This window comes from Mustela nivalis (assembly GCF_964662115.1).
Source record: "Mustela nivalis genome assembly, chromosome: 13".
NCBI lineage: Eukaryota > Metazoa > Chordata > Mammalia > Carnivora > Mustelidae > Mustela > Mustela nivalis.
Window position 1 is genome coordinate 14,427,133 of NC_139032.1, and position 27,365 is coordinate 14,454,497.

Here is a 27,365-nt window from a genome sequence, read left to right on the forward strand (position 1 = left end):
TTTAGTATAAGCAAAGGAGCCTCTTTTACAGGAAATCTGGGCGGCTTAAGTCTGAGTGAGAGGTTTGTTTTTGTTTTTATTAGATTTATTTATTGGAGGGAGAGGAGAGCAAGAGTGGAGAGTCAGAGGGAGAGGAAGAGAGCATCTTAAGCACACTTGCCCTAAGCGCCAGCCAAAGCGAGCTCCATCCAGACCTGAGCCAAAACGAAGAGTCTCATGCATAACCCGCCCCACCGCCAGGCGCCCCTGAGCAGAGCTCTTTAAGACCCATTTCTTAGATCACTGCTGTCTTGTGATCTCTTAGACCCAAGCCCCACTGGTTTTCAAAGCTAGATGGTTGGGGGGGGGGGGGGGTTGCCTCTCAGGTGCAGGTTTTAAAAGCTGGGGTGCCCAGTGTGGGGTTCAGACCCCTCGCTACTCTGGGAAGTTTGGGTGTTGAGCTCTCCTCTGACTGCGGGTGGCTGGCCTGTGGTGGGGTTTAGGGGTTCGTGACCCAGCCTCTCCCAACCTGTTTGATGTGGTTTTCATCTCATTAACCTGCTGTATAGATATTACTCAGCCAGACTTTAGGTTTCCTTTTCTTTCCTTTTTTTTTTTTTTTTTTCCCCTTTCCCTTTACCCACCCACCCTGCCCCGAAATTGTTTCATATACAGACTCAGTGTCTGGGGAAGGAGGTGAGTTCAGGATCTTTCAATGTCACCATCTTGAACCTCAAGATTCACAGACCGTACCCCTGAAGCAAATAAAGCACTATATGTTAATTTAAAAATAATAAAATAAAATAAGAGAACTCCAAAAGGAGAGAATAAAATAAATTGAGGGGAAAAAATACGCAGTAGAAAATACCACAGTACACTAGAATTAAAGAAAAATTGTAGTCATACTGAAACTAGTCTCTAAGAGCTAAACAGAGTAAAAAAAAATCTCACTGGTAGAAAAACAGAAAAATAATCGTCGTGAAAACTAAAGTAGGAAATCCTAAAAGCTTCCAAAAAGAGAAGGGAAAAGTAGCTATACACAGACAAAGAATCAGATTGATCAGTTAGACTTATTACTAACAATTCAGATGCATAAAGCCAATAGGCTAATTTTTTCAATGCTCTGCAGAAAAATAACTGAGTCTGACTGTATCAAAAGTACCATTCGAATGTGAGTGAGAAACAAGAGGGTCAGACATGCAAAGACACAGAATACTCACAGCCCACTAGCAACAGGGAAGACACCTAAAATGATGACTGAACTCAGACTTACTCTAAAAAAATAATATAATGAACAAATAAATTTGGCCGAGAACTTCAGCCTTAAACATGCACTTCAGCTACATGCACTTCTCAGACTAAGCAGGTTACAAACAGTCCTGTTGCTCAGGATCAAGTTTCTAGTGAATTTCTGCAGTGTTTGCTTTTGAGTGCTCTGTTCATTGTATTTATTTGCTACAATCTTTGTGTTATCTGTGAAATTTACTTCTGCAGGTCTCTGGCTATATTTTCTCTGGCCTGATTATTGTCCCTGTTTTATATCTCATGAGAATTCTTCTAAATCTCTTGAATGCTGATGTTGCTTTTGGTATTTCCCATTGCTGTTTATGTGCTTTTCATTCTTTTTATCTGGGATTTTGGGTGAGAGGGGGAAGTAAATATATGTGTTCAATCCATCATCCCATGTATTATCCTAACTATATAGTACCATGCTATGGAAGATTTTATTCATAAAATGAATAAAATTCATAAGATGGGGTGCTTGTGTAGCTCAGTCAGATAGGTGCCTGCCTTCAGCTCAGGTTTTGATCCCAGAGTCCTGGAATCAAGCCTAGTGTAGGGATCCCTGCTCAGTGGGGAGTCTGCTTCTCCCTCTTCCACTGACCACCCCCCCCAAAGTGCGCGCTCTCTCTCTCAAATGAATAAATAAAAATAAAAAAAAAAGATGGAGTCAAGTTCAGCTGCTAATCCAACCTTATAAAATAACGTCAATGTAAAGCTGAGGAAATTGGAGGCCATCCATAGTAGATGGTTTGCTCTGCTAGACACAGGAAATTAAAACAGAATCAATATAAAAATGTTAGTTCTACAAAGTCCTGGAGTCAGAACCTTTCTACTGGATCATGATGGATATTTGGTTAAATTACTACTCTCTCTCTATATAGAAAGATAGATAGATATAGATATAGATGATTTATACTGTTTAGAAAGTTAAAAAGTTTAAAAATTTTAAAAAGTTAAAGAAACCTATATATTAAAATTAAAAGTTAAAAAGCCCTATAAATAAAAAATTAAATATTAGGAAAGCATATATGTTTTTATACAAGTATAAAAACCTTATTCTTTGTAGGTTTTTCAGAGAATGCAACTGATTTTTCCCTATACTCTGGCTCCTAAGGCATAAAATTCTATATAAAGTGGGGCGCCTGGGTGGCTCAGTGGATTAAGCCGCTGCCTTCGGCTCAGGTCATGATCTCAGGGTCCTGGGATCGAGTCCCGCATCGGGCTCTCTGCTCAGCGGGGAGCCTGCTTCCCTCTCTCTCTCTCTCTGGCTGCCTCTCTACTTGTGATTTCTCTCTGTTAAATAAATAAATCTTTAAAAAAAAAATTCTATATAAAGAATTAAGTAAATTATGAAAAAACCTAATTTGTCTATTTTACCAGTTCTCTTGAATGTAAGACTAAATCCACTGGCCCATTCTGTAGTTCATTGCTACATCTTGTGGTTGATAGTGATTACAGTTAGCATTTACTGATCACTTAAATTTCCAATCCAGACACAGTGTTAAGTGCTTAAAAAGATTTATAAACCATTTTACAGACGAAGAGACTAGGTCACAACTTATTTAAGAAAATTCTGCAAGAGCACACAGATATTAAGGGACAAGGTCAGATTCAGAGGTTGTGTTGTGAACCACAAAGCTGCATTCATTCCTGTTCAGGATATCAGTGGTGTGCTTTTAAATGTTTAGCAGCAGCTGCCTTTGGGATGGAGGGGGATAAAACACCTTGCACTGCAGCTTTCGTTGATTTCTGTGCTGTGAGTATCCCCACCATGGTCGATTTTAAGGCACCAACTAAAAGCAGCGAAAGAGGTTTCAAAAAGAGATGTTCAGTGTCACATGATTCTATAGTGTTTCCCCAAGGCTGGTGTAATAATAGACTTAAACCACCTCAAGCACATCGATAATAGTAAAATGTAGCAAAATAATTAGGAAACTGTGAATTTTTAGTTTCTGTCACCTTTGTTTTTAATATCTTATTCAAGTGTAAGCTTCAATTTACTTTTTAATAATGGATATATTTAATAACCAGCTCCCTAAATTTCTGAGAATTTAACAGTTGTCTCATGTAAGCTAAACTGGCTCCAGTAGGCTAAAGAAGTTAATCATGATTTTTGCTCTACCTGTAGTTTTGAGGTATAAAAAATACTCCTAAATTGCCTTTGTTTTTTCAAATACACATTCCATTGCCTTTTTTTTTTTTTTTTTTTGCAAGGTGTGGATTGCTGTTTAGCTTTCTTTCTTTCTTTCTTTCTTTTTTGAGGTGTGCTGGGATATTTTGCTATTCCTTAAAGCAAGAACCATTGTATATATTACTCAGTAAATTAATGATATGTGTTATGTGTGATCACATATACATATGTACATGCATATACATGGAAAGGGCATCTCTGATATACATGCGTATGGTCATACTGAGACACTACAAACAATAAATTTGGGACAAGTTAAAATTTAAAAATAGTTCAAAGAGTATTCTTAGAAAGTACTTGGAGGCTTTGCATTTATTATACTGTATGGATCAGAATTAACTACTACAAACAATAAATTTGGGATAAGTTAAAATTTTAAAATAGTTCAAAGAGTATTCTTAGAAAGTACTTGGAGGCTTTGCATTTATGATACTGTATGGATCAGAATTAACTAAAGGGTAAAATCTGATTTACTCAAATTTAAATCTGACTCCTCATCCATGGAAAGTTTAGCAGTGGTGGTAGACAAAATATGATCTCTAGTTGAAGCCTCTACTAAGAACATTTCTCTTTCAGACACAGAATCCAAGACAAGGTCACTGATTGTGTTCCATAAACATCCTTTTCTATTATGTATGGCTTCTGCATTTTTGCCTTGAGATGTTTTTCATTCACGCTAGTACTTATCATTCATCCATCTGTACTTTCTATAGAATATCTTATTTTACCATTGAACAGTTCAAGATAAATGACTGCTTTACTAGAAGGTAAATAAGACTCTTGAATTTTTTTTATATTGAAAAAATTATTTGGTTCAAAGCTATTAAAGGTATGTGACATTGTAATGCAAGGAAAGAACCTTAGCTATAGACCCAGCTTTCTATTGATGCTATTAACTTCTTAAATAGTTTGATTATATATATATAATCATATATTTCAAGGCTATCATGGAAACTGATAAAGTACCTAATACAATTGCCGTACTTAACAGTCGAAAAGTTGAAAAAGATAATTTTATTTCACTTTTTGGCTTTGCATGTTTCATCATAAAGGATAGCAAATTCTTTGTGCTTATATTGGATTCAGATACATTTTTTTCCATTATAAAAAGAGTAAATTAATCTAAACATCGAGTGGTTATCATCATTTCACTCTTTAATCTAGAAGTATTTTTTCTTCAAGGAAAGAACTTGAAAGGAAATTGGTTTGGGTTAAGTCAGATGAAACGCATGCCGCTGAAACAGTGTATTCTCCATCACCAAAAGTATTCAAGTATGATTTGGATGACTACATATTAGTTATATAATGGAATGATATAGATAGGATTTATAGAGGAGATTTAAGTATCAGATGAATAGAAAATAAAGGATGAGGGACCTAAGTGATATAAGTTTTCTTTAATATCTATTACTGCTTGTCACTGGAATCGCCTCCTCGTTCTCCTCATCTTCATACAATAAAACATCTTAATCATTCAGTACTCCTCTCTTAGGTAGTGCCATTTCCCCCCATTGATCTATATGTTTGTCAATATATTTTTTACATCTGCTTTGATTATTTTAGATCAAGTTCTGAAAGAAAATAGCTTGATGTAGTAGAAAACACATAGGACCTACAGTTAGAATGCCTGAGTGGTCCCAACTACTATTAGAAACTCTGTGATGCGCTCTAGTTCCATCCATGTTGTCGCAAATGGCAAGATTTCATTTCTTTTGATGGCTGCATAGTATTCCATTGTGATTCACAGACCTGTACCCCTGGGGATAAAAATATATGTTTATAAAAAATAAAAAATTTAAAAAAAAAAGTACAAAACACCAAAAAAAAAAAAAAAAAAAGAAACTCTGTGATGCTAAGAAAGCTATTGGGCTTCAGTGTCCTCAGTTCTGAGAGGACTGGTCTTGTGGTCTCTAAGTTTCCTAGGAGTTCTAGAAGTATATGATGATAATATCTGCCTTCCATCCCATTAACCCTTACTAAAGATGGATTATACTTTCTCAACTCTACTCTCACCTCTTAGTCTCAAAACTTTACTATCAACTTACTTGAAGAAAAGTATTCCCTATGTAAACCCCATTTGCTGAGTTTTGGGTTGAAGTTAAAAGTCTTTGTTTATTGTTTTGGTGCGCAAGATTTGAATACTGGAATTTGAGTACTAGAATCAGCCTTCCAGAAAAGATTGCCAAGAAAAGCTTAAAAGCAAGTGTGTTCTGCTCATTTGTTTTTCAAAGTATTAGAAATGTACTTGCAAGGATAATGTTTTGTAGATTGTGCTATCCATCCTCTCTATTTTGCTGATGTCACACTGAGGTGTCAATTAAAGATGATATGTGCAAATCATTTAAAGCCCTAAAGAGGAAAAGGAAAAGGTTACAAAATATAAGGTCATGCCCAGGCAATTAAGGAAGCAATAAATGGAAATTATAAATGGCAGGAAAACCAAGTCCATAAGAAATAGTATGGCCTTTAAATCTCAGAGACTGTTTTAGGAGGCTCTGTGTATCCTGGCCTTCATATGGAACATGTCATAAATTGAACAGTGTCTTTTAGAAACACAAGCATTAGATTGTGTGTAAGTTTCCTGCTGTACTGTTTGGTGTTGATAAAAATTTATCAGCCTTGAAGTATTATTTTCAAGAATTATTGAAAAAAAAAAAGAACCTTTGCTATTTATAGTCTTTCTTTTAAAAACATCTAGCATATGGCATACAAGGTATGAGTAAATGCAAATGCATACTTCTTTAAATAGACAATTAAGTGCTCATATATGACACTGCACTCCTCTGTGCTATATTATTGATATGAAAACTCAGTAGCAATATTATCTGTTGAAACAAATAGTATCAGCATATAAATTCATGCTGCTTCAAAGTGTAAACTTGTCTAGCTTTACAGTCCAAGTAATTCAAATATTTTAAGGTTTATTTATTGGATTCTCTCTCTCCTGATATTTACATATGAAAAAGAGACTCGTGTACAAAGTATCACATGTGCTATTTTCATAGAGCCAGAGGAAAATCAGAATGTAGGTGATCATTCAACCCTGCTGAGTTTTACATTGCTATCAGCAGCTTAATGTAGTGTTTGCCAGAGTACAGCGAGATGATCCTGGCAACATCATGATTTCAGTGTGATGACTTTCTCGCTAGACTTATCTCTGCCCCCAACACAGTGTGGCACCCGGAGGGGTTTGGAGCAGTAGAGCAGCACAGAGGTTGGTAGTGCTTGTTAACATAGTGGTATGGGGCTGGTGGTAACCTGTAAATGTTAAAAGGGGAACCAATTTGCCTTCATTGCAATTTAACAAGCCAGTAAGACCTTCAAAGCAGGCATCACCTAAGGGAATCAGAGCAGAACAGAATTTCATAGTGGGTATGTTGAAAGCTGTATGTTTTAGGGAGGTTTAAATGGTTTTTTGGTTTTGTTTGATTTTTAATTTTTTCCTCTGCTTGGAACATGTGTCCTATCATCCTTTATAGGTCATCTTTCTATTCCCAACTTCCATGTCATTTTGGTAACTCTTCAGACTATTATATTATATTATATATGTTATTAATTATTATATGTTAATTATATATGTATATAATTTGAATATATATATAACTTAGTTCTGTTCTGTAATCACTGTGGCTGGCTTTTGTTAGGGTTTGGAATGCGGAATTTATAACTTCATTATTGACATTCAGTTTTACAAGCCACTTTGAACCTGAGAGGGTGCTCAAGGATTGGCTTCTATCATATGTTAGGAAAGAAATATGCTCAGATTCCTGTTGGGTCATAATGTAATATCCACACTAAATGATTTACCAAATTATTTTAAATGCTTTCAAAACAAAATTTTCTTTAAACAGAATTTTTCCGCCCTCAGTAAATTTCTGCTTACCAAAGTGACCCAATGTGAGATGGACAGAGTTTAAAATGGCCCTGGTCAAGAGTTCTCTTCATATTTGCTCAACAAAATTCAGACTTCCATCTGGCTATTATGCACAGCTAAAAAGGGGATGATTTTATTGATGCTTTTTTGCTTTTAACCCTACCAGGTATATGAAGTTGGCTCAGATGCTTCAGGATGTTTTGGTCTTAAATGTATTCTGTGGGATTAAGGAACTCCGAAAGCCCTATGTGAGCCTGAGGTACAAGAAAAGGCCCTGGTATAGAATAGGAATTTAAAAAAATAAAAGGGGGGGGATCAGTCCTGGTTCTGCCACTTCCTACTGGGGTGGCTTTAGGCAAGTTGCTTAATCTTTCTGAGTTTCATTTTCTTCCTTTGCAAAATGGGAATAAAATGGCTGTCCTATGTACATGGATCAAAGGCCATATATATTAACATACTTTGGAGGTGGCTAGTAGGATACATATTTAAGACTGATTATTGTCATTATCATATGAAAATGTAGAAAACTGGCATAGGAAGAAAAGAAAAATATAAAGAAGTGGAAGACAATGAGCATGAGAAACTCATGGTATACAGCCATTGTCACAAAACGTGGGGAACAAAGTCTGGGGGATTTGTAGGCTCCTGGAGTCACTAGCTGGGGTTTTGAATCATGGCAGCCCTAGCACTAAAATTCCGTGGCAAGAAAACAGCATAACACAACACAAAACCAGATGTGACCCTGTTCAATGTACCAGTTTCCTCCCTTGGCACAATTGAAAATATAGAGATTTTGAGTCAGCGCTGGTTGGAATATTATGAACAAATTATATAATCTTATTGAGTATCAATCTCCCTAGTTTTAAAATGAGTTTACCATCCATTTCTTATAGAACTGATGTAGGATTAGATGATGCACCTAGTTCCTAGCATAGAAAAAATGCTTTCCGTTTTGTATTTTGGGTTTCTACCTTGTCCCCAAGACCCATTGCTCTGTTCATGACATCTTTCTGCTTTCTCTTTCATTACAGAATCTTGTGTATCTTCCTCTAGTCCTACTCTTCCTGGTGAGTCTTCCATTAATAGATCGGCCATACAGTTCACTAAAGTTTAAGTTACTTATTGAGTAGTCAGTATGAGACAGATGTTCAACCTATTTGTAAAATGCTACTTCCTTGGAAATGTTTAAACTCCAATTTAAAGACTCATAAGGTGTACCCAAGTTTTTATTTGCTAACAAATGGTTGTCAAAAAGTAAACTGTGGGGCCAACCTGGGTGGCTCAGTGGGTTAAACGTCTGCCTTAGGCTCAGGTCATGATCTCAGGGTCCTGGGATAGAGCCCCACATCAGGTTCCCTGCTCAGAAGGGAGTCTGATACCCCCTCTCTATCTATTGTGATTTCTCTCTCTGTCAAATAAGTAAATGAAATCTGAAAAAAAAAAAAAAAAAAAAAAAAAGTAAACTGTGGGCATGCCTGTGTAACTTTGTTCGTTAAGTGTCTGCTTTCGGCTCAGGTCACGATCCTGGGCTCCCTGCTCTGAGGGGAGTCTGCTTCTCTCTCTCCCTCTACCACTTCCCGAGCTTGTGCTCTCTCTCTGTGTCTCTCAAATAAGTGAATACAATCTTTTAAAAAATAAGATAAATAAGTAAATAAATGAAAGTAAACTGTATGCTGCTTTTCCCAAAGCACTCTCAGACCACAAGCTGTTATTTTAGTAGAAGCATTTTCCCAAGTCAAGAATGTCCAGCTTCTTCCCTAGTAAAATGTTTCGCTCCCTGTTGTGAAGTGTGTAAACCTGGTGATTCATAGACCTGTACCCCTGGGGCTAATAATACATTATATGTTAATTAAAAAAATTAAAAAAAAATGGACAGAGGACATGAACAGTCACTTCTGCAAAGAGGACATCCAGATGGCCAATAGATACATGAAAAAGTGCTCCACATCACTTGGCATCAAGGAAATACAAATCAAAGCCACAATGAGATACCACCTCACACCAGTCACAATGGCTAAAATTAACAAGTCAGGAAATGACAGATGTTGATGAGGATGCAGAGAAAGGGGAACCCTCCTACACTGTTGGTGGAAATGCAAGCTGGTGCAGCCACTCTGGAGAACACTATGAAGATTCCTCAAAAAGTTGAAAATAGAGCTACCCTACGACCCAGCAATCATGGGTATTTACCCTAAAGATACAATTGTAGTGACCCAAAGGGGCACGTGCACCCAAATGTTTATAGCATCAGTGTCCATAATAGCTAAGCTATGGAAAGAGCCTAGATGTCCATCCTCAGATGAATGGATAAAGATGTGGTATATGTATACAATGGAATACTATGCAGCCATTGAAACCCTCAAAATCTTGCCATTTGCAATGACGTGGATGGAACTAGAGGGTATTATGCTAACAGCAATAAGTCAATCAGAGAAAGACAATTATTATATGATCTCACTGATATGAGTAATTTGAGAAACAAGACAGAGGATCATAAGGGAAGGGAGGGAAAAATGAAACAAGAGGAAACCAGAGAGGCAGACAAGCCATAAGAGACTCTTAATATCAGGAAATAAACTGAGGGTTGCTAGAGGGGAGAGGGGTGGGAGGGATGTGGTAGTGGGTGATGGACACTGGGAAGGTATGTGCTATGGTGAGTGCTGTGAGTTTTGTAAGACTGAGGGATCACAGACTTGTACCCCTAAAACAATACATTATATGTTAATAAAATTTTTTTAAAAAGAAAAAAAAAGTTTCACTCCTTCCCATGAACAAGTTTTGCAAAGTGAAAAATCAATGGTGTTGACACTGATCGCTAGGTATCATCTTCCAAGAGCTCTGATGCTTTAGTCCTATATGATGAAGATAGAATTATTGAGTAATAATAACCTCTAAACATATACATGATGCTGGAAGACTATGATGTACACAAAGAAATTGTGATCTATTTCTATTAGAGAAAAAATTCAGGGTAGAGGGATCAGTTTCTTTCTTTTTTTTTTTTTAAAGATTTTATTTATTTGACAGACAGAGATCACAAATAGGCAGAGAGGCAGGCAGAGAGAGAGGGGGAAGCAGGCTCCCTGCTGAGCAGAGAGCCCGATGTGGGGCCCGATCCCAGGACCCTGAGATCATGACCTGAGCCGAAGGCAGAGGCTTAACCCACTGAGCCACCCAGGTGCCCCAGAGGGATCAGTTTCTTAATCTAGCACTCTGGAACTTGTGATTTGCTCATCATGGAATGATGGATGATTTAATGATCTAATGTGACCTCATCACCAGAGAATGGCCGGCACTATTACTGCTGTGGAAAGAAAGCTATGTACCCGCATCTCCCTATGGGACCCCATGCTAATTAATTTATAAACTGTATTTTTTTATGATGCTTTATGGAGTCGGGATCACCACTTTCGACCGTTTATCTCCTTCTATTCATCTATTTCTTCATTCCCTCACTCACCAACATAGTCATTCATTTAGTACTTTTCTACTGAGTTCTCTGTGTGGCAAGTGCTCTAAGATCACATCCCTGGACCCAGAAGGGGCCTCTTTCCTAGTTCACCAAGGAATGAGGAGTCTGTGGGGCCAAGGAAATGTGCCTCCCCCTTTGAATCCATAATTTGGATACCCACAAAGCCCAAGTTTCCTATCTGAATAACCCTGAGCGCCCTTCCAGGCTCAGAGAATCAACTTTGTCCTCCTCAGAGCTGACAGGACAATGATGTGTCTCTCTTCAGCCCTGAGGAGTGGCCAAGTTATGGCTGTGTGGAGGGGTAGTTACTGTGGAGAAGCTTGGTATGTTGTCGGGTCTCCACAGTCTCCATACATGCAGGTAGAGTGATGAAAGGCTGAGGTGGAAAGAGAAGGCACTGATGACAGGACAGAAGACTCCATTTGTAAACTTTCCCCAAGTCCTGCCCATAGTTGAGATGGGCCTGGTAGGAGGTACCACTAACACAAAGGCGGATGGAATACATTTTTCTATGTTAGTAAATTATAACATGTGAGGAATCTCCCTCTTTTCTTTTCACATCTTGATGTTAGAAGAAGGTTATATAAGTGAGTCGATAGGGGCTTCTATATTGCCTCTGTGTTACTTATTTCTTCAAAGCAAACAGAAATTCATTAGCTCTTAAAATCTGCTGGAGCCAAACTCAAGCTTTTATGAATCCCACTGTTTTAAATATGGCCTCAAAAAGCAGATTTTTTAGCCATTTAGACCTGCCTGCTGCTTTGCATACCCCAGGAAAAAAACCCCAACATTTGATAGTCACAGATGAAATCAAGGGTCTATTAATTAAAAACAAAAAACAAACAAACAAAAAACCCTACCCCGAAAACCAAGCCAACCAATCAAGCAAATCAAACCAAAAAGAGGCAATAGATCTTTGGAGCTTTCTGACCCAGAGATTTCTCACTGTGTGGCTCAGTGGCATTCCCTAGACAGATAACTTCCCTTCCAGCCTCTTCCTCTCTCTCTCCCTCCTTTCATCCTTCCCTTTCTCTCTCACAGGAGTTTCCTTGTCCGCTTCCCCTTCTGAGTGGTGGTCTCAAGCCAGAGCCTCGGAGGCTCTCTTGCTCTCCTGCTCTGAGGGACATCCTCTGCATCCCAACCTTTCATTGTACCTCAAAGTTTATGTATGCTACAGCTATGTCATGGTCTTAGCTTTTTCCTTGATCATGCCCCAAATTCCCAAACTAATTTCCTACAAGGAAAATAATTTTTTTCCCAAAGTGTGGAATAGTGGTTGGCAAACTCTGGCCAAATTTGGCCTACTGCTTGTTTCTGTACAAACTGTAAGCTAAGAATGGTTTTTACTTGTTAAATGATTGGACAGTGGTTTTGGTTGATATGGTATGGTTCTTAAGGATTTGAAATCTTTTACCTTCCTCACTATATGAGATTTCGGTTGTTCTCAAAGGTGTTTGATATATGTTATTAGGACTTTCCCTGTGATTCCGGATCAGAAGAAAAGAGCTTAACAGTGGGTTTGTAACATACTCTCCCCTTCCCTGGATACCTGAGGTCTTGCTGCTTTCCAGATTTCTTTATAAAATGTCATCGGCATTTACTCTTGAAAAGATTAGGGGAGTTCTTATGTAGGTATGTTTTATCAGAAAATACCTGTTTCACTGATACCTAATACCTGATCAGGATACTTAGTGCAAATTACTGGAAATTAATAGGTTTAAAAGATGCGGCTGGTTTGAATGTAGAAATTAGTAATATAAATTCTTCATCCATACAACAAATGGGGCATAAAAATCAAGAAACTTCAAACTCAAAGGGTTTTCTCTGAGTTGACATTTAACTCCATACTTTGTAAGCACTTCTCTGTTACTTGAAAGCCAAAATATATTCCAATGAGGAAAAGGCCCAGGCATAAGCCTATTATGTTTTATTTAATTAATTAATTGCTGGGTTTTTTTCTTCCCTTTGATGCCTATAAGTTCTTTATGTAATGGGGAGCATTTTTATTTTTCAGTTATAAGTGTTTCAAGTATCTTCTCCTAATTTGTATTCCTTAGTATCACTTTTTCTAAAGCATAATTTTTGATAAATAGGGGTTCTTTGTTTTAATGTAATCAAATTTGTTAAATTTGTGACCCTTTATTAGGACCCCTAAATTGTCCTCTGTGACCCTATAATTCTATATTCTATTCTAAGAGTTTTAAATTTTTACTTTCTCCTCCTCTAGCTTTTTATTTTGAAATAATCATATCTATTAAAAAGCTAAAAGAATAATATAAGGATTACAATATACTCTTGCCCCAGAGTCACTGACTTTCTCTACTTATTTATGTGTGAGTTTGTATGTGAATACACATATGCAAATATATGCAGATATGTCTACTACTTATTTGTTTATATCTATATATATAAGAAGAGCTTTACCTCCTCTTTTTCTCCTTCCCAATTTGTGTGATATTAATACAAACTCAAAGATTTTTTTTTAAATTTAATGTGGTGTAGTCTATTAGAACCATCATATCTTTTGTCCCAAATTTGGTTAGGGGGAACCCTTTCAAGATGGTTTCTGTGTTCTTTTGAGATGTCCTGATTAGTCTTCTTTGTTTGGGTTGGTTTGGTTTTGGTCACAAAAATAGTGTGTAGGGCTCACTTTATACTTTCCCTGCTGCAGATTTAGAAAAGTAATTTCTCTGTTTTTTTCTTTACTAAGAAGTGGTATTTAGACACAAATACATGGGCATCAGATGTACTAACTGCCCTCGTGTATCACTGCTTCTATGCCCTTCTGGTGAGATCATGGTCTCACCAATATATCTACCACAAAATATTTGTAGTGGATACACTTTGAAGTGACCTTCACTAACCTCTGCCTATTGCTTTTCACACCTTGGTTTAATCTCTTCCCCTTGAGTATGAGCCAGGTTTAATGACTCATCCTAGTAAGCAGACTGTAGCAGAAATTATAGGATGTTGCTTCTAAGAGTAGGTTATAGAAAGACTGTGGCTTCTGTTTGGATGATTTTTCTTGCTCTCTTGCTTGCTCCCACAGAAGTAAGCCAGTTGCCACGTCATAAGTTACCTTAAGGAGAGGCTTACAATCAAGGGAGGGAGAGAGAGACTTTTAGTCAATAGCCAGTGAGTAACTGAGGGTTTCAGGAAACAGTCTATGATTAACCTGGTGAATAAGGTTGGGGACAGATGGTTTCTAGTCAAACTTCAGGGGAGATTGAAGTTCTAACAGTTCTAGTGCAAATTCCTCAGAGACCTGAAGCCAGGGGCTCCAACTCAGCTGCATGTATATTACACGGATACTTTAAGATGATGCAATAATTCTTTTACACAGCAACACAACAGAGAATTCAAGAATTTCTGGGTACCCATAAGATAATGTTGACCAATTAAATGGGATCTTTTTCATGTATTGACAAAAACAAAAACATACAGATCAACAAAGGGACTAAATAAACTGAACATAGCTCATGTTTATACCATATTTAGGAAACAAAGGATAGTATGAACATCAAATTTGATCTAAGTGGCAATATGAACACTCCTTCCAGTGAAATGAGAATGACATGAGAGTTAGAAGCAGATGGTACAGACAAGGAGTCAGGGAAGCAGATAGGCTAGGCATAATAGGATTAGATTGCAAACATTTCAAAAAAGAGGAAGTGTGACTCTAGTGACAAAACACTCACATGAGATCATTGACTACATATGAACTGAAATGAAGAAGCTTGACAGTGCGTGAGAACAGAGATAGAAGTTGTGGGAAGGCACGGGTACTGAGAGATGAAAGTCTGTTGTAGAAAATGGAGATACTTCTTGGATACTTCCTGGTAAAAGGGGTTGGGAATAGTGGGCAGAAGAAAGGTGTAAATTAAGGATACTGAAGAACCAAAAGACCATCAAATAATCAGAAGATATTGTAACCTTTAATACATAAGAAACAGCATCATTGATTAACGAAACTGCAGTTGACCATACCTAGAAAGCTGAGTACAAGAAAAATCCTATATGAAATGGAAACTAAAAAATACAAGGATCAAATAAAAAGAGTTCACTAATAATAGGAAATTCTAACACACCAAAACAGATCTAAACAAGTGCAAAGGATCAAAAATAAGTGAGTACATGGAAACTTTTAAAAAGCATATTAAAAGAAAATAGGGATATGTATACTGAACTTTAAACCTATCATAGAAAATGTACCCTTTTCTCAAATGCATAATGACATTCACAAAAATTGTCTGTATACTAGTCACAAAGAAAATATTGGCAATTTCCTTCTAGTAGAAATCCAGCAAATAATACTCCCTTATCATAAAGGGATTAAGCTATATATTATTAAGAAATGACTATTAGAAAAAAATAATAATAAACAATTATTTAGTAAAGGGTAAAATGCAAAAGAAAAGTAGAGAATTTCTAAAAATATAATCACAAAGATCATGCTAGGTAAAAAAATTTATGGAGATATATTTAAGGCAGTGATCAGAAGGAATTTGCTATATTTTTATAAATATAAATGAACTAGAAATTGAGAACACAATAATTTAAAAAATCAGAAAATTAATAATGTGAAAAAAATTTTAAAATGGAAGAATTGAAGAGAAAAAAGAAGTTAATGGAAAATAAGTAGGTATGTCATTAGATGACCTAAATAAGGAAAATATGTGAGAAACCACAAATTTTTACATTTTTTGTAATACCAAACAACAAAAGTAAAATAAGAAGTAAAATATATGAATTAATTTTAAAAACCCATAAAAAAATGACAAGCATACATATTTTTAAAATTTGGTTGACTAATGTCCAAGATAAATGTATCCCATTTGAAATAGAAATCTTAAGCTGATCAATAGCTAAAAAGAAATTAGTATTATTTAAAAATTTACTCACAAAATAATAAACCCAAATGACTTTGCATGTATTTCTGCCAAATTTTCCAAATAGGAAGTATCAAAAGAATACAAAATTATTTTAGAGCTTAGAAACTAAAGAATAACATTCAGATAATTTTTATGAAGCAACATTATATTGCTACCTAGCACTAATGAATAATAGCTAATAAATACTAATAAATGTAGCATACATACACAGTAAGAAAACACTAAACTCACTGAGAAATGTCAATGAAAAAGTCTTGAATACTAGAAAACAGAGCTAAGAAACTCATGCATCATAACTAAATAGAACGTATCCCAGTGAATGCAAGACTAGTTCAATTTTGGGGAAAAGCATTAGAAGAATCATCAAGTTAATTCACCATACTAACATAGGAGGAGGAAAAATCATAATTATCTCCATGGGTGTTGAGAAAGTCATTTGGAAAAAAAAAATAGTACTCAATCATTATTTAAAAGATTTATAAGAGTTAACTGACCTTGTAAAATTAGAAACTTCACATCTAAAGCCAGCATCCTACTTAAATGGGAAAAAATGGAGTATTTCCCCTAAGGTCAGAAATAAGACATATATGCACAGTTTTCCTAAGTCTCTTGTGGCCTAAGAAACATGCTGGGCCAAGGAAACATAAATTTGTCTTCAAGGCTGGTAAGGCGTCTGGAATCTATAGGGCAGGATACCGGAAAGGAAGAATCCTCAGAAGAAGGTGGCCTAGAAATCTACACAGCGAATTCTTAGGACTTGGACTCAATTCTAAATTGTACATTTGCCAAGAAGAACTGACAAATGCCTAACAGAGAACAGCTCTCTTGGGGAGTGGAACTGAAACTAGAACAGAGACTTCACAAGTAACATCCCTTAGCAGAGATGTGCATTTCAGGACAGCCGCAGGAGAAAGACCTGCGTGGATATCCTAAGGATTCAGTTCAGACCAGAGCATCTACAACTTAGGAGTAAGAAACCACACTATAGGACTAACAGGAATATTGAAATGGGCCTGAAGAAAGCCTAAAAGCAAGCCTTGACAAGATGACAAGACGATCTGCCAATAATTTCACCATCTGCCAGACACAATTCAACACACTTAGAAAAAAAAGAACATAATGCAAATCTACAATGTATAATTCATGACGTCTCACTTAAAGTAAGAAAAAGCATTGGACATGCGAAGAGGCAAGAAAATAGGACAATATTCAAGAGTTTACAAGTGTCAGTGGAGAACTCTGATAACTCAGGTGTTGGGATTAACAGAAAAAGACTTTATAATGACCACTGAAAATATGTTAAGTGGTCTGTGGATAAAGTGTCAATGTTGAGGTAACTTAAGCAGAGAAATAAAACCCCTATGGAAGAAGACAAGAAAATTCTAGAACTGAAAAATAAAATATGGGAAATAAAGAATTCATTAGATGTGCCTAGTCACAGACAAGTCACAGCAGGATAATTGATTATGAGCTCAAGAAAGAATAATGTAATTTATGCAATTTGAAGCACAGAAAAAAAAAACAGTGAAAAAATTAAAAAGAGGAGTCTAGGACATGTAAGAGTATAAGGAATAGTCTAACATGCAAGGAATTACCATAAAAGGAATCAAGAGGGAATGTGCAGAAGAAGTATTTGAAAAACTACTGCCTCAATTTTTTTTTCTAAAATATATGAAGGACAACAATGCACAGATCCATAAATCTCAGCAAACCCTAAACAGGTAAATAAAAAGAAAATTACACCTAGGCACATCATAGTCACACTAATGACAGAGAATTAAAAAAAAGAAGAAAACATTAAGAGTAGTAAGAAAAAATGGCCCATCATATTGAGGAGAAAACAATAAAAATGACAGCTGATTATCTCATCAGGAAAAAAATGGAACACAGAGACAATGCAATGTCATAATTAAAGTACTGAAAGAAATAGAGGTAAACCTAGGATTCTGTACTGAATGAACATTTGCTTCAATAATAAAGATGAAATAAAGACATTTTTAAATAACTGTGGAAAGTTAAGGACAGTATAGTAATGTCTAGACTAACTTACTAAAATGCTTGGCACTTAGCTAAAATGTCATTAGAGGTATATAAAGAATATTAACAAATAGTGGATTAATTCAAAGGAAGTGGGAGAAGTACATCAACAAAAGAGAATAGTAGAAATAAATAGCAATGTTATCAATAAACCAAATGGTATTTGGGGCTAACCACTCCATTTCAATGACAGAAATTATATCACTAGATGAAAAACTCAACTAGGTGCTGCTTGTTATGACAAAAACATTTTAAATGCAAGAAAAATTTAAAGCTAAAAGAATGGAACAAAATATTCCATGCAAATAATAAGCACAAAGAAGATGATGTATTACCTTATCTACTCTGAAACAAAGTAGACTCCAAGGTAATAAATATTGCCAAAGATAACATTTCTTAATGAAAATGGAGCTAATTTATTAAGAAGAAATAACAGTCTTAATTGTGCATAGCAGATAGTTAGTTTCAAAATACATAAAGCAAAAATTGACAGAACTAAAAGAACTAGATATATCTCCAAAATCATAATTGGAGATTTTAACAAGTCTTTTTTTGTAAACAAAATTAAAATCAGACAAAATATGACTAACAGTATAAAGTAATATGAGCAAGATTATTAATTAAACTGTCCAACTTCACATTTATAAAACACTATGCCCAATAACTTCAAAGTTCACAAGTTCACATAAAATTTTTATCAAAATGGATCAGATATTGTCTCATGAAAAAGTCTCAGTGAATTCAAAATGGTTGCATCATCCTGAGTATATGCTCTTATAATAATAATTTTCACTAGTATCCAATAAAAAAGATAACTTAAAAAATCTCTAACTCTTTGGAAACTAAACAATATACCACTAAATAATCCAGTTCTCCCCCCCACAAAAAAACCCTCTGTAACGAATTCAGAAAATATTTTAAGCTAACTGTTAAGAAAAACACACATTTCAAATTATCATGGATTTATCTAAAACAGTGCTGAGAGAAATACATATTTTACATCTATATATAATAAAAGAGGATACATTAAAACAATAAACTAAGCTTTCACCTCAGAGGTGCAAATTAAAGCTAAAAAGAACAAAAGGCAAATAAAAAACAAAAATATACTTATTTAATTCTTTCCAGTACTGCTGAGATATAATTGACATACAGTATTGTGTAAGTCTAAGTTGTGCCACATAAATCATTATGTTATATAATGATATTATATATAACATCATTACATAAATTATTATATATTAATTATGCATATATAATTAATATATATTATATAATCATTATTCATATATGTGGATATTGTGAAATGATGACTACAATAAGTTTCTTAACACATCCTTTTTCTCACAATGTTAACATTTTTTAAATTTAGTTTCAAGTTTTTATTTAAATTCTAGTTAGTGAACATATAGTATAATATAGTTTTAGGAGTAAATTCAGATGAATTTAGCTATTCATCACTAAAATACAACACCCAGTGCTAATCACAGGTGCCCTTGATACCCCCATCCCTCCACCCACCGCCCCTCTGGGAACTATCAGTTTGTTCTCTACAGTTAAGAAACTATTTTATGGTTTGTCTCTCCCTAATTCCTGCCCTCCTTCCCATGGTCGTTTGTTTCTTAAAATCCACATATAAGTGAAATCATATGGTATTTGTTTTTCTCTAACTTATTTCATTTAGCACAATACTCCCTGGCTCTATTCACATCCTTGCAGATTTCATTCTTTTTATGGCTGAGTGATACTCCATTGTGAGGGGATACAGATATATAGATATATATAGATAGAGGTATCAATATCTATATCTATATCTATATCTATATCTATATCTATCTATCTATCTCTCTATATATAATTTATCCATTTATCACTCAGTGGACATTGGGTTCTTTCCATAATTTGGCTATTGTCGATAATGCTGCTATAAACATCGGGCTGCTTGTATCCCTTCGGATCATTATTTTTGTATCCTTTGGGTAAATACCTAGTAGTGCAATTGCTGGCTCATGGGGGGGCTCTATTTTTAACTTTTGAGGAAGCTCCATACTGTATTCCAGAGTGGCTACACCAGTTTGCATTCCCAACAACAGTGTAAGAGTTCCTCTTTCTCCATATCCTCATCAACATCTGTTGGTTCTTGTGTTGTTGCTTTAGCCATTCTGACCAGTGTAAAGTGGTATCTCATTATAGTTTTGACTTGTACTTCCCTGACGATGACTGATGTTGAGCATCTTTCATCTGTCTGTTTGCTGTCTGTATGTCTTCTTTGGAAAAATATCTATTCATGCCTTCTGCCAAACTTTTAATTGGATTATTTGTTTTTGTTTTTTGGTTTTTTTGTTGTTGTTTTTAGAATTTCTGTGTGTGATGAAAATATCAAGATTTACTCTCTTGGCACCTTCCAAATACAGTATTATCAATTGTAGTTACAGTGATGTAACTCTATTATGTATAGAGATACATCCATACATACCATATTCACTTTATCCATTCATGCATTGATGGAGAATGAGGTTGTTTCCATGTCTTGGCTATTATAAATAATGCTGCAAGGAACATGGGTTGCAGATATTTTTTCCAGATAATAATTTCACTTTCTTCAGCTTTATACTCAGAAGTGGAATTGCTGGATCATGGGGTGGTTCTATCTTAAATTTTTTTAAGAACTTCGACCCTGTCTTCCATGGTGGCTATACCAATTTTCCTACCAGCAGTGCACAAGGGTCTCTTTTCTCCACATCCTTGCCAACAAAACAATTTTTTTTTTAATAATAGCCATTCTAACAGGTGTGAGGTGATCTCTCATTGTGGTTTTGATTTGCTTCTCCCTGATTATTAGTGATACTGACCATCTTTGCATGTACCTGTTGGGTGATCTGAATACCATCTTTGGGGAAAACAAAACTTCTATTCAGATCCTTTGCCCATTTTTAATCAGATTTTTATTATTATTGCTATTGAGTTGTGTGGGAGATTATATATTTATAATATATAAATATATAATATATATATATATATATATAATATATAAATATATAAATATATATATATATATATTTACAACCCCTTATCAGATATGTGACTTGCAAATATTTTCTTCCATTCTTTGGATTACCATAGCATTTTGCTTTTCTTTGTTGAAGCTTATTAATTTGGTGTAGTCCCACTCATTTATTCTTACATATTTTTTCCAGAAAAGGGACATCAGCTCAATTCTATAGATGGGTAGAACTGTTGACTAGGATCCCTATAGATCATCCCTGCAAGGAGGAATGTGTTCTGCCAAGATCTGAGTATTGGTTGCTGTAAGGGCCACCTGTTTTTCTGTCTCAATTTGGTATTTAGTGGTCAGCTAAAGTTTGCCCCTGTGATCCTGATCACATGTAACCTGATTGAGCCTCCCAAGAAGTGTCCTGCTGGGGGAGCTGGATGTCCACTCTGGGCTATCTTTATCCTACTGAAAAACTGTAAGCCTGCGCAAGCTCTCTTAGTGCATCACAGTGCTTGCCTGGAGAAGGGGCGATGTAGTCAGAGGGTAGCTGTTCATCTTATACTTTTAATGTAGTCCTTCCTTGTATGTATGATCCAAAGGGAGGTTTCAGCCTCACCTCTGTGTTCTGGGCTTTTCACTCTGGCGTCTTGTCTGTGGACACTTGCTTGCTGGTCTGAAGTTGGAAACAACCTATGATGCCATCTTAATGACATGATTCTACCATAAAAATATTAGTGGAAAGCAATAAAATGAAAAACATCAAGTAACAGGGAAAATGAATAGAGTCTAAACTCATTTTTTGAAAATGATTAATAAAATTAAGACTACTAAAACCATCAAAGCTGATCAAGGAAATATGAGAGAAAGCAGATTTTGACAACAGCAGAAGGAAAAAAAAAGGGACATTGTTATAGTTTATGCATTTATAAAAGAAAAATAAGTCAATATAAGATAAACAAAATTTTGCAAAAATACTCTATGAATTAGACAAATGCATAAATTCCTTAAAATATACAACTTAAATAAACTAATGAAAATAAAAGGAGAACTCAGTAGTCTTATATCTGTTAAAGTTTTTAATCTGTATTTTTAAAACTCATGTACAAAACTCAATCATCAGATGGCCTTAATAATTCCTTCTATGAAATACTTAGAAAAATTATAAAAGTAAATTTATACAAATGCTTTCAAAGAATAGAGAGAAAGTAAAATGTGTAGAAGAAAAGCATGATGCAGATATCACAACATGAAAAGGATATTACAGACAGAAAATTTCAAACCAAGATCATGAACGTAGATGCAAAGATTTTAACTCTAAGTGAAATAAATAAATCCAACACTATATAAAGTAAATAATACATCTTGAATGATTGTGTTTATCCCAGGAAAGTGCTACTAGTTTAACATTAGGAAATCAATTGATATAATTCACAATAGCAAGAAAAAAATGAGTTAAATCTGTAGACATATACATGACATAGGAGAATATCTTCACAACCCTAGATAAGTAAAGTTTATTTTAGGTAATACAGAAATAAAACCATTTGCAAAAGAAAAAGCATGAAAAATTGGGTTTCATTAAAATTTAAAACTTACAGTCATCAAAGGAAACTGTTTAGAAAGTCAAAAGGTCATAGGGCAAGTCACCTTACAGATAATAGCAAACCTTTATCTTGATTAGGGTGATTATAATACACAAGTCAATATATGTCAGAATTTATACAACTGTATAATTATGTTTAAAAACATTGTTATTATGTAAATTATAATTCAATATACTACTGTTAGCATAACATAAATTTAAAAATATCTTTCATAGTTTAAAAAATAGCTGTTAGAAGACATAATGACAGAGAAAATCTGATTTTCAATATCATGGGGAAAAGATAAAATTAACCAACATATAACCAAAAGATGCAAAATGTATTTTTTTAAAGACTGTATTTCTTTATTTGACAGAGAGAGAGAAAGAGAGAGAGAGAGTAAGGGAAAGCACAAACAGGCCACCCAGGGGCCCCTAATTCTATTTTATTTTATAGCAAATGAATTTACCTAGTCCTAATTCTATATAAATTGTGAGGCATAGAAAGTTTTTCTCCATACTGAATTTACAAATTATTTCACCCATAGCTGTTCCAGTACTTGTATTTTCTTTTATTTAGATCTTGTATTTGGAATTTAGAGTGATATGTAGATTAATGTCTGTATTTCTCCAAGTAGCTATTAAGTTACGCGAACTCTACCTATTTTAAAAGTTCCCTTTAAAAAAAAGGTCCTCCTTTTCCAGCATTAATTTAGTTGTTCTTATCATGTAGTAAAAGTCCTTATATGTTTGAATCTAAGTCTAGTGCTATTATCCTATTTTGCTCACTGGTCTGAGTTTAGGCACCAATGTGACACCTTTTAACTAAAGAGGATGATTATTATATTTCAGTATCTGGTAGAACTGCTACTGTCTCATTACTCTTTTTTCCCACTGTTGTTATTTCAATTGTGAAATGTTTATCTTTATTTTTTTTTAACATTTTATTTATTTATTTGAGAGACAGAGATCACAAGTAGGCAGAGAGAGAGGAAGGGAAGCAGGCTCCCCGCCGAGCAGAGAGTCCAATGTGGGGCTCGATCCCAGGACCCTGAGATCATGGACTGAGCTGAAGGCAGAGGCTTTAACCCACTGAGCCACCCAGGCACCCTATCTTTATTTTGAACTTAATAATAACTCTTCTATCTCATCTTTCTTCAATTTTTTGGAATATTTGTTAAGCCTACATGAAGGTTATAAATCAACTTAGAAAAAACCCAGAAACTAAATGACAGGACAAAATTCTTTTCCATTTATTCAACAATATTAAAAAAATACATTATGAGCCACACCTGTGTGGCTCAGTCTATTAAGTCTATTAAGCATCTGCCTTCCGCTCAGGGTATGAGCCCAGGCCCCTGGGATTGAGCCCTGCATGGAACTCCCTGCTCAGTGGGGAGCTGCTTCTTCCTTTCCTTCCAGCTTGTGCTCTCTCTTGTTATCCCTGTTCCTATCTCTGCTCTCTCTCAAACAAATGAAATCTTAAACAAATACATAAAATAGAATTAGAAAAAGCCTAAGAAGCCTAGTTAAATATAAAAGACACTGATTCTACAGTTTATGAATTGTAAAAATTGGCCTAAAATTAGTTAATTGGAAAAAGTGTTCAGAGGCATGTAGCTACAAATACTCTTCTCAACGGTGTATGGCGTATTTACTAAAATAGACTATGTGCTAGGCCATAGCAATAGTAAAAACAAAGTCAAAGCTTCCTTTTCTGAACATGTCTATCTCATTCATCAATCTCAATAAATTTACAAAGATAGAAATTATACAGAGTATATTTTCTGATGACAAGAGAATTAAACTGAAACCAAGAACCAAATAAGACATTAAAGAAAACCTCAATATTCAGGAATTAATAACATAATTCTAAAAAGCACAGGAGCCAAAGAAGAGATCAAAAAGGCAATTAGACAATATTTTCAACTGAGTGATAATAAGAGTATAAGTGGAACAAAATTTGTGAGATAGAGCTAAAACAGTGCTTAGGGACTATTTGCAATATTAAATATTTATATTTGAGCAGAAGAAAAATCTAAAATAAATGATCTGAGAATCCATGTTAGAGGAAAAAATAAAGTAAACTCAATGTAAGTAGAAGAAAAAAAACAAGTATCAGTATAAAATAAATAAAGACAAATAATAGAGAAACTAACAGTAAAAATTGGTTTCTGGTAAGATTTTTTTTAAATCGATAAATGTTTGCTAAATCAAGAAAAGAGAAAAAATTATTAGTCACCAATATTAGTAATGCAAAGAGCATTCAACACTGCTCATCCTACAAATGTTAAAAAGTTAATAAAAGAATATTATAGGCAGTATTATGCCAACCAGCCCGACAGTTTAAATGACATATTGAAATGCCCTGAAAAACATGAACTACCAAACTTAGCTCTGGAAGTGGGAACCTGAATTGCCTGACAGCTGTTAAATACATGCAGTTTATCATTAACATTTTCCCAAAGGGGGACTCTAGAGCTGAAACTGTGCCAAATATTTCTAGAAGAAATAACTGCAATTCTTTGCAAAATATTTCTGAACACAGAAGAGGAGGAAATACTTCCCCAATTTATGAGGGCAGAACGGTTTGCACTCTTACACTTTATTATATACAAATTATACCTCAATAAAATGTATCAGGAAGTTATAATACATCAATACTTTATACAAATATTTATATATGCAATATGCATTTTTATTAAAGATTTGTCCCTGTTTATATATGGTTTTATATATATAAAATATGCTATCTGTACAAATATCAATGTATATAAAGTATTTATAATACTAATACTAATATAATAATAAAATGCATTTAAATATAAATATGCATACATAGAGAGAGAGAGAGAGAGAGCGCGCACACAAGTTAAAAAGAGAGGCTTGGGGAGCCTGGGTGGCTCAGTGGGTTAAAGCCTCTGCCTTCAGCTCAGGTCATGATCTCAGGGTCCTGGGATCAAACCCCACGCCGGCTCTCTGCTCAGCGGGGAGCCTGTTTCCCACCCCCCCACCTGCCTCTCTGCCTACTTGTGATCTCTGTCTGTCAAACAAATAAATAAAAAATCTCTTAAAAAATTTTAAAAAGAGGCTCTTAATCATTCTTTGGAAATACAAACCAATGGAAAAGAATAGAAAGCCCAGAAATAAACCCATGTAGATACAATCAGATAATTTTTGACAAGAGCACCAAGAATACAAAGGGGGAAAGGACAGTCTTTCCAATAAATGGTGACAGCAAAACTGGATACCTGTATGCAAAAGAATGAAGTTCAACTTTTAACTTATACCCTACACAAAAGTCAACACAAAATGGATTAAAGACTTAGAATCAAACTTGAGACTGTAGAACTCCTAGAAGAAAACATAGAGAACACTTTACATTGGTCTTGGCAATAATATTTTGGATATAACACCAAAAGCACATGCAACTCGTATATATATATATATATATATATATATATATAGAGAGAGAGAGAGAGAGAGAGAGAGAGACTAAAGCACATGCAACTCGTATATATATATATATATATATATATAGAGAGAGAGAGAGAGAGAGAGAGAGAGACTATGTTAAACTAAAAAGCTTCGGCCTGGCAAAGGAAACAATCAACAAAATACAAGAACAGCCTATGAAATGGAAAAAGTATTTGCAAACCATATGTCTGATGGGGGGTTAATGTAGGTCTTCAGATAACATACAAATGTCCAACAGATACATGAAAAGGTGCTCAGTATCACTAATCATCAGATAAATGCAAATCAAAACCACAATGTGATATCTCCTCACACCTTATTATCCAAAAAGATTAGAAATAGCACGTGTTAGCAGGGATGTGGAGACAAGGGAAATCTTGTGCACTGTTGGTGGTAATGCAAATTGACACTGGAAAAAAATATGGAGGTTCCTCAAAAAATTAAAAATGGAACTACAATATGATCCAGCAATTCAATTTCTGGGTATATTTGCAAAGGAAATGAAATTGCTATCTAGAGGAAGTATCTTTACTCCCATGTTCGCTGCAGCATTATTCACAATAGCCAAGACATGGAAACAACCTAAATACCCATCAACAGATGAATGGATAAAGAAAATTTGATACACGCATGCACGCGCGCGCGCACACACACACACACACATACACATACACAGTTATGTGATTTTAAGAAAAGGAAGAAGAAGGAAATCCTGCCATTAGAACACACCATGTATGAGTTTTTAGGATAAGTGAAATAAGTCAGGCAGAGAAAGACAGATACTGTATGATCTCACTTATATGTGGACTCTAAAAGGCCTAACTTGAGGGTACCTGGCTGGCTGAGTTTGTATTCATAGAGCATGTGACTCCTGATCTAAGGGTCATGAGTTTGAACCTCACAGTGGGTGTGGAGCCTACCTAAAAACAAACAAACAAAAAAACCCACAAAAAACAAATTTAAAAGTCTAACATCAAGAGTTAGCAGAATGGTGGTTGCCAGAGGTGGGGGTCCCTAGAGTTAACAGTGCTGTATTACATGCTTAAAATTTGCTAAGAGAGTAGATTTTATGTTAAGTGTTTTCACACACATACAGAAAATAATAATAATAATAATAATATAATGGCAGGCGGAAACCTTGGAAGGTGATGGATATGTATATGGCTTTGATGGTAGTGACGGTTTTATGGGTGTGTACTTATCCCCTAACTTGAGTGGTACATGTAATATGTTCAACTTTTTCTAAGTTGAACTGCAATATTTTTTTTTTATTCTCTGTGCACCAAAATTCTCTCTTCTCACATCCAGAAACACAACCCTAATCAATCTCCAATCATTATTTTGTGAGGAATTCAAATTTTCCCATCAAACTTGCGTAATAGGACATTGAACATGGCAGATCCTATATGCAGGTGACAGTCTTCTTGGATTGATTTAAAACTTCTGTCTTAGTATCTGAAGCTTTTATAAATAAATGGATTCTTTCTGGTAGGAACATTTTACTTTGGGTACAAATATGTTACTTTGCATCCAAAGTAGCAAAATATGGTTTGGATGTAAGTATGTACAGGATGATACTTTA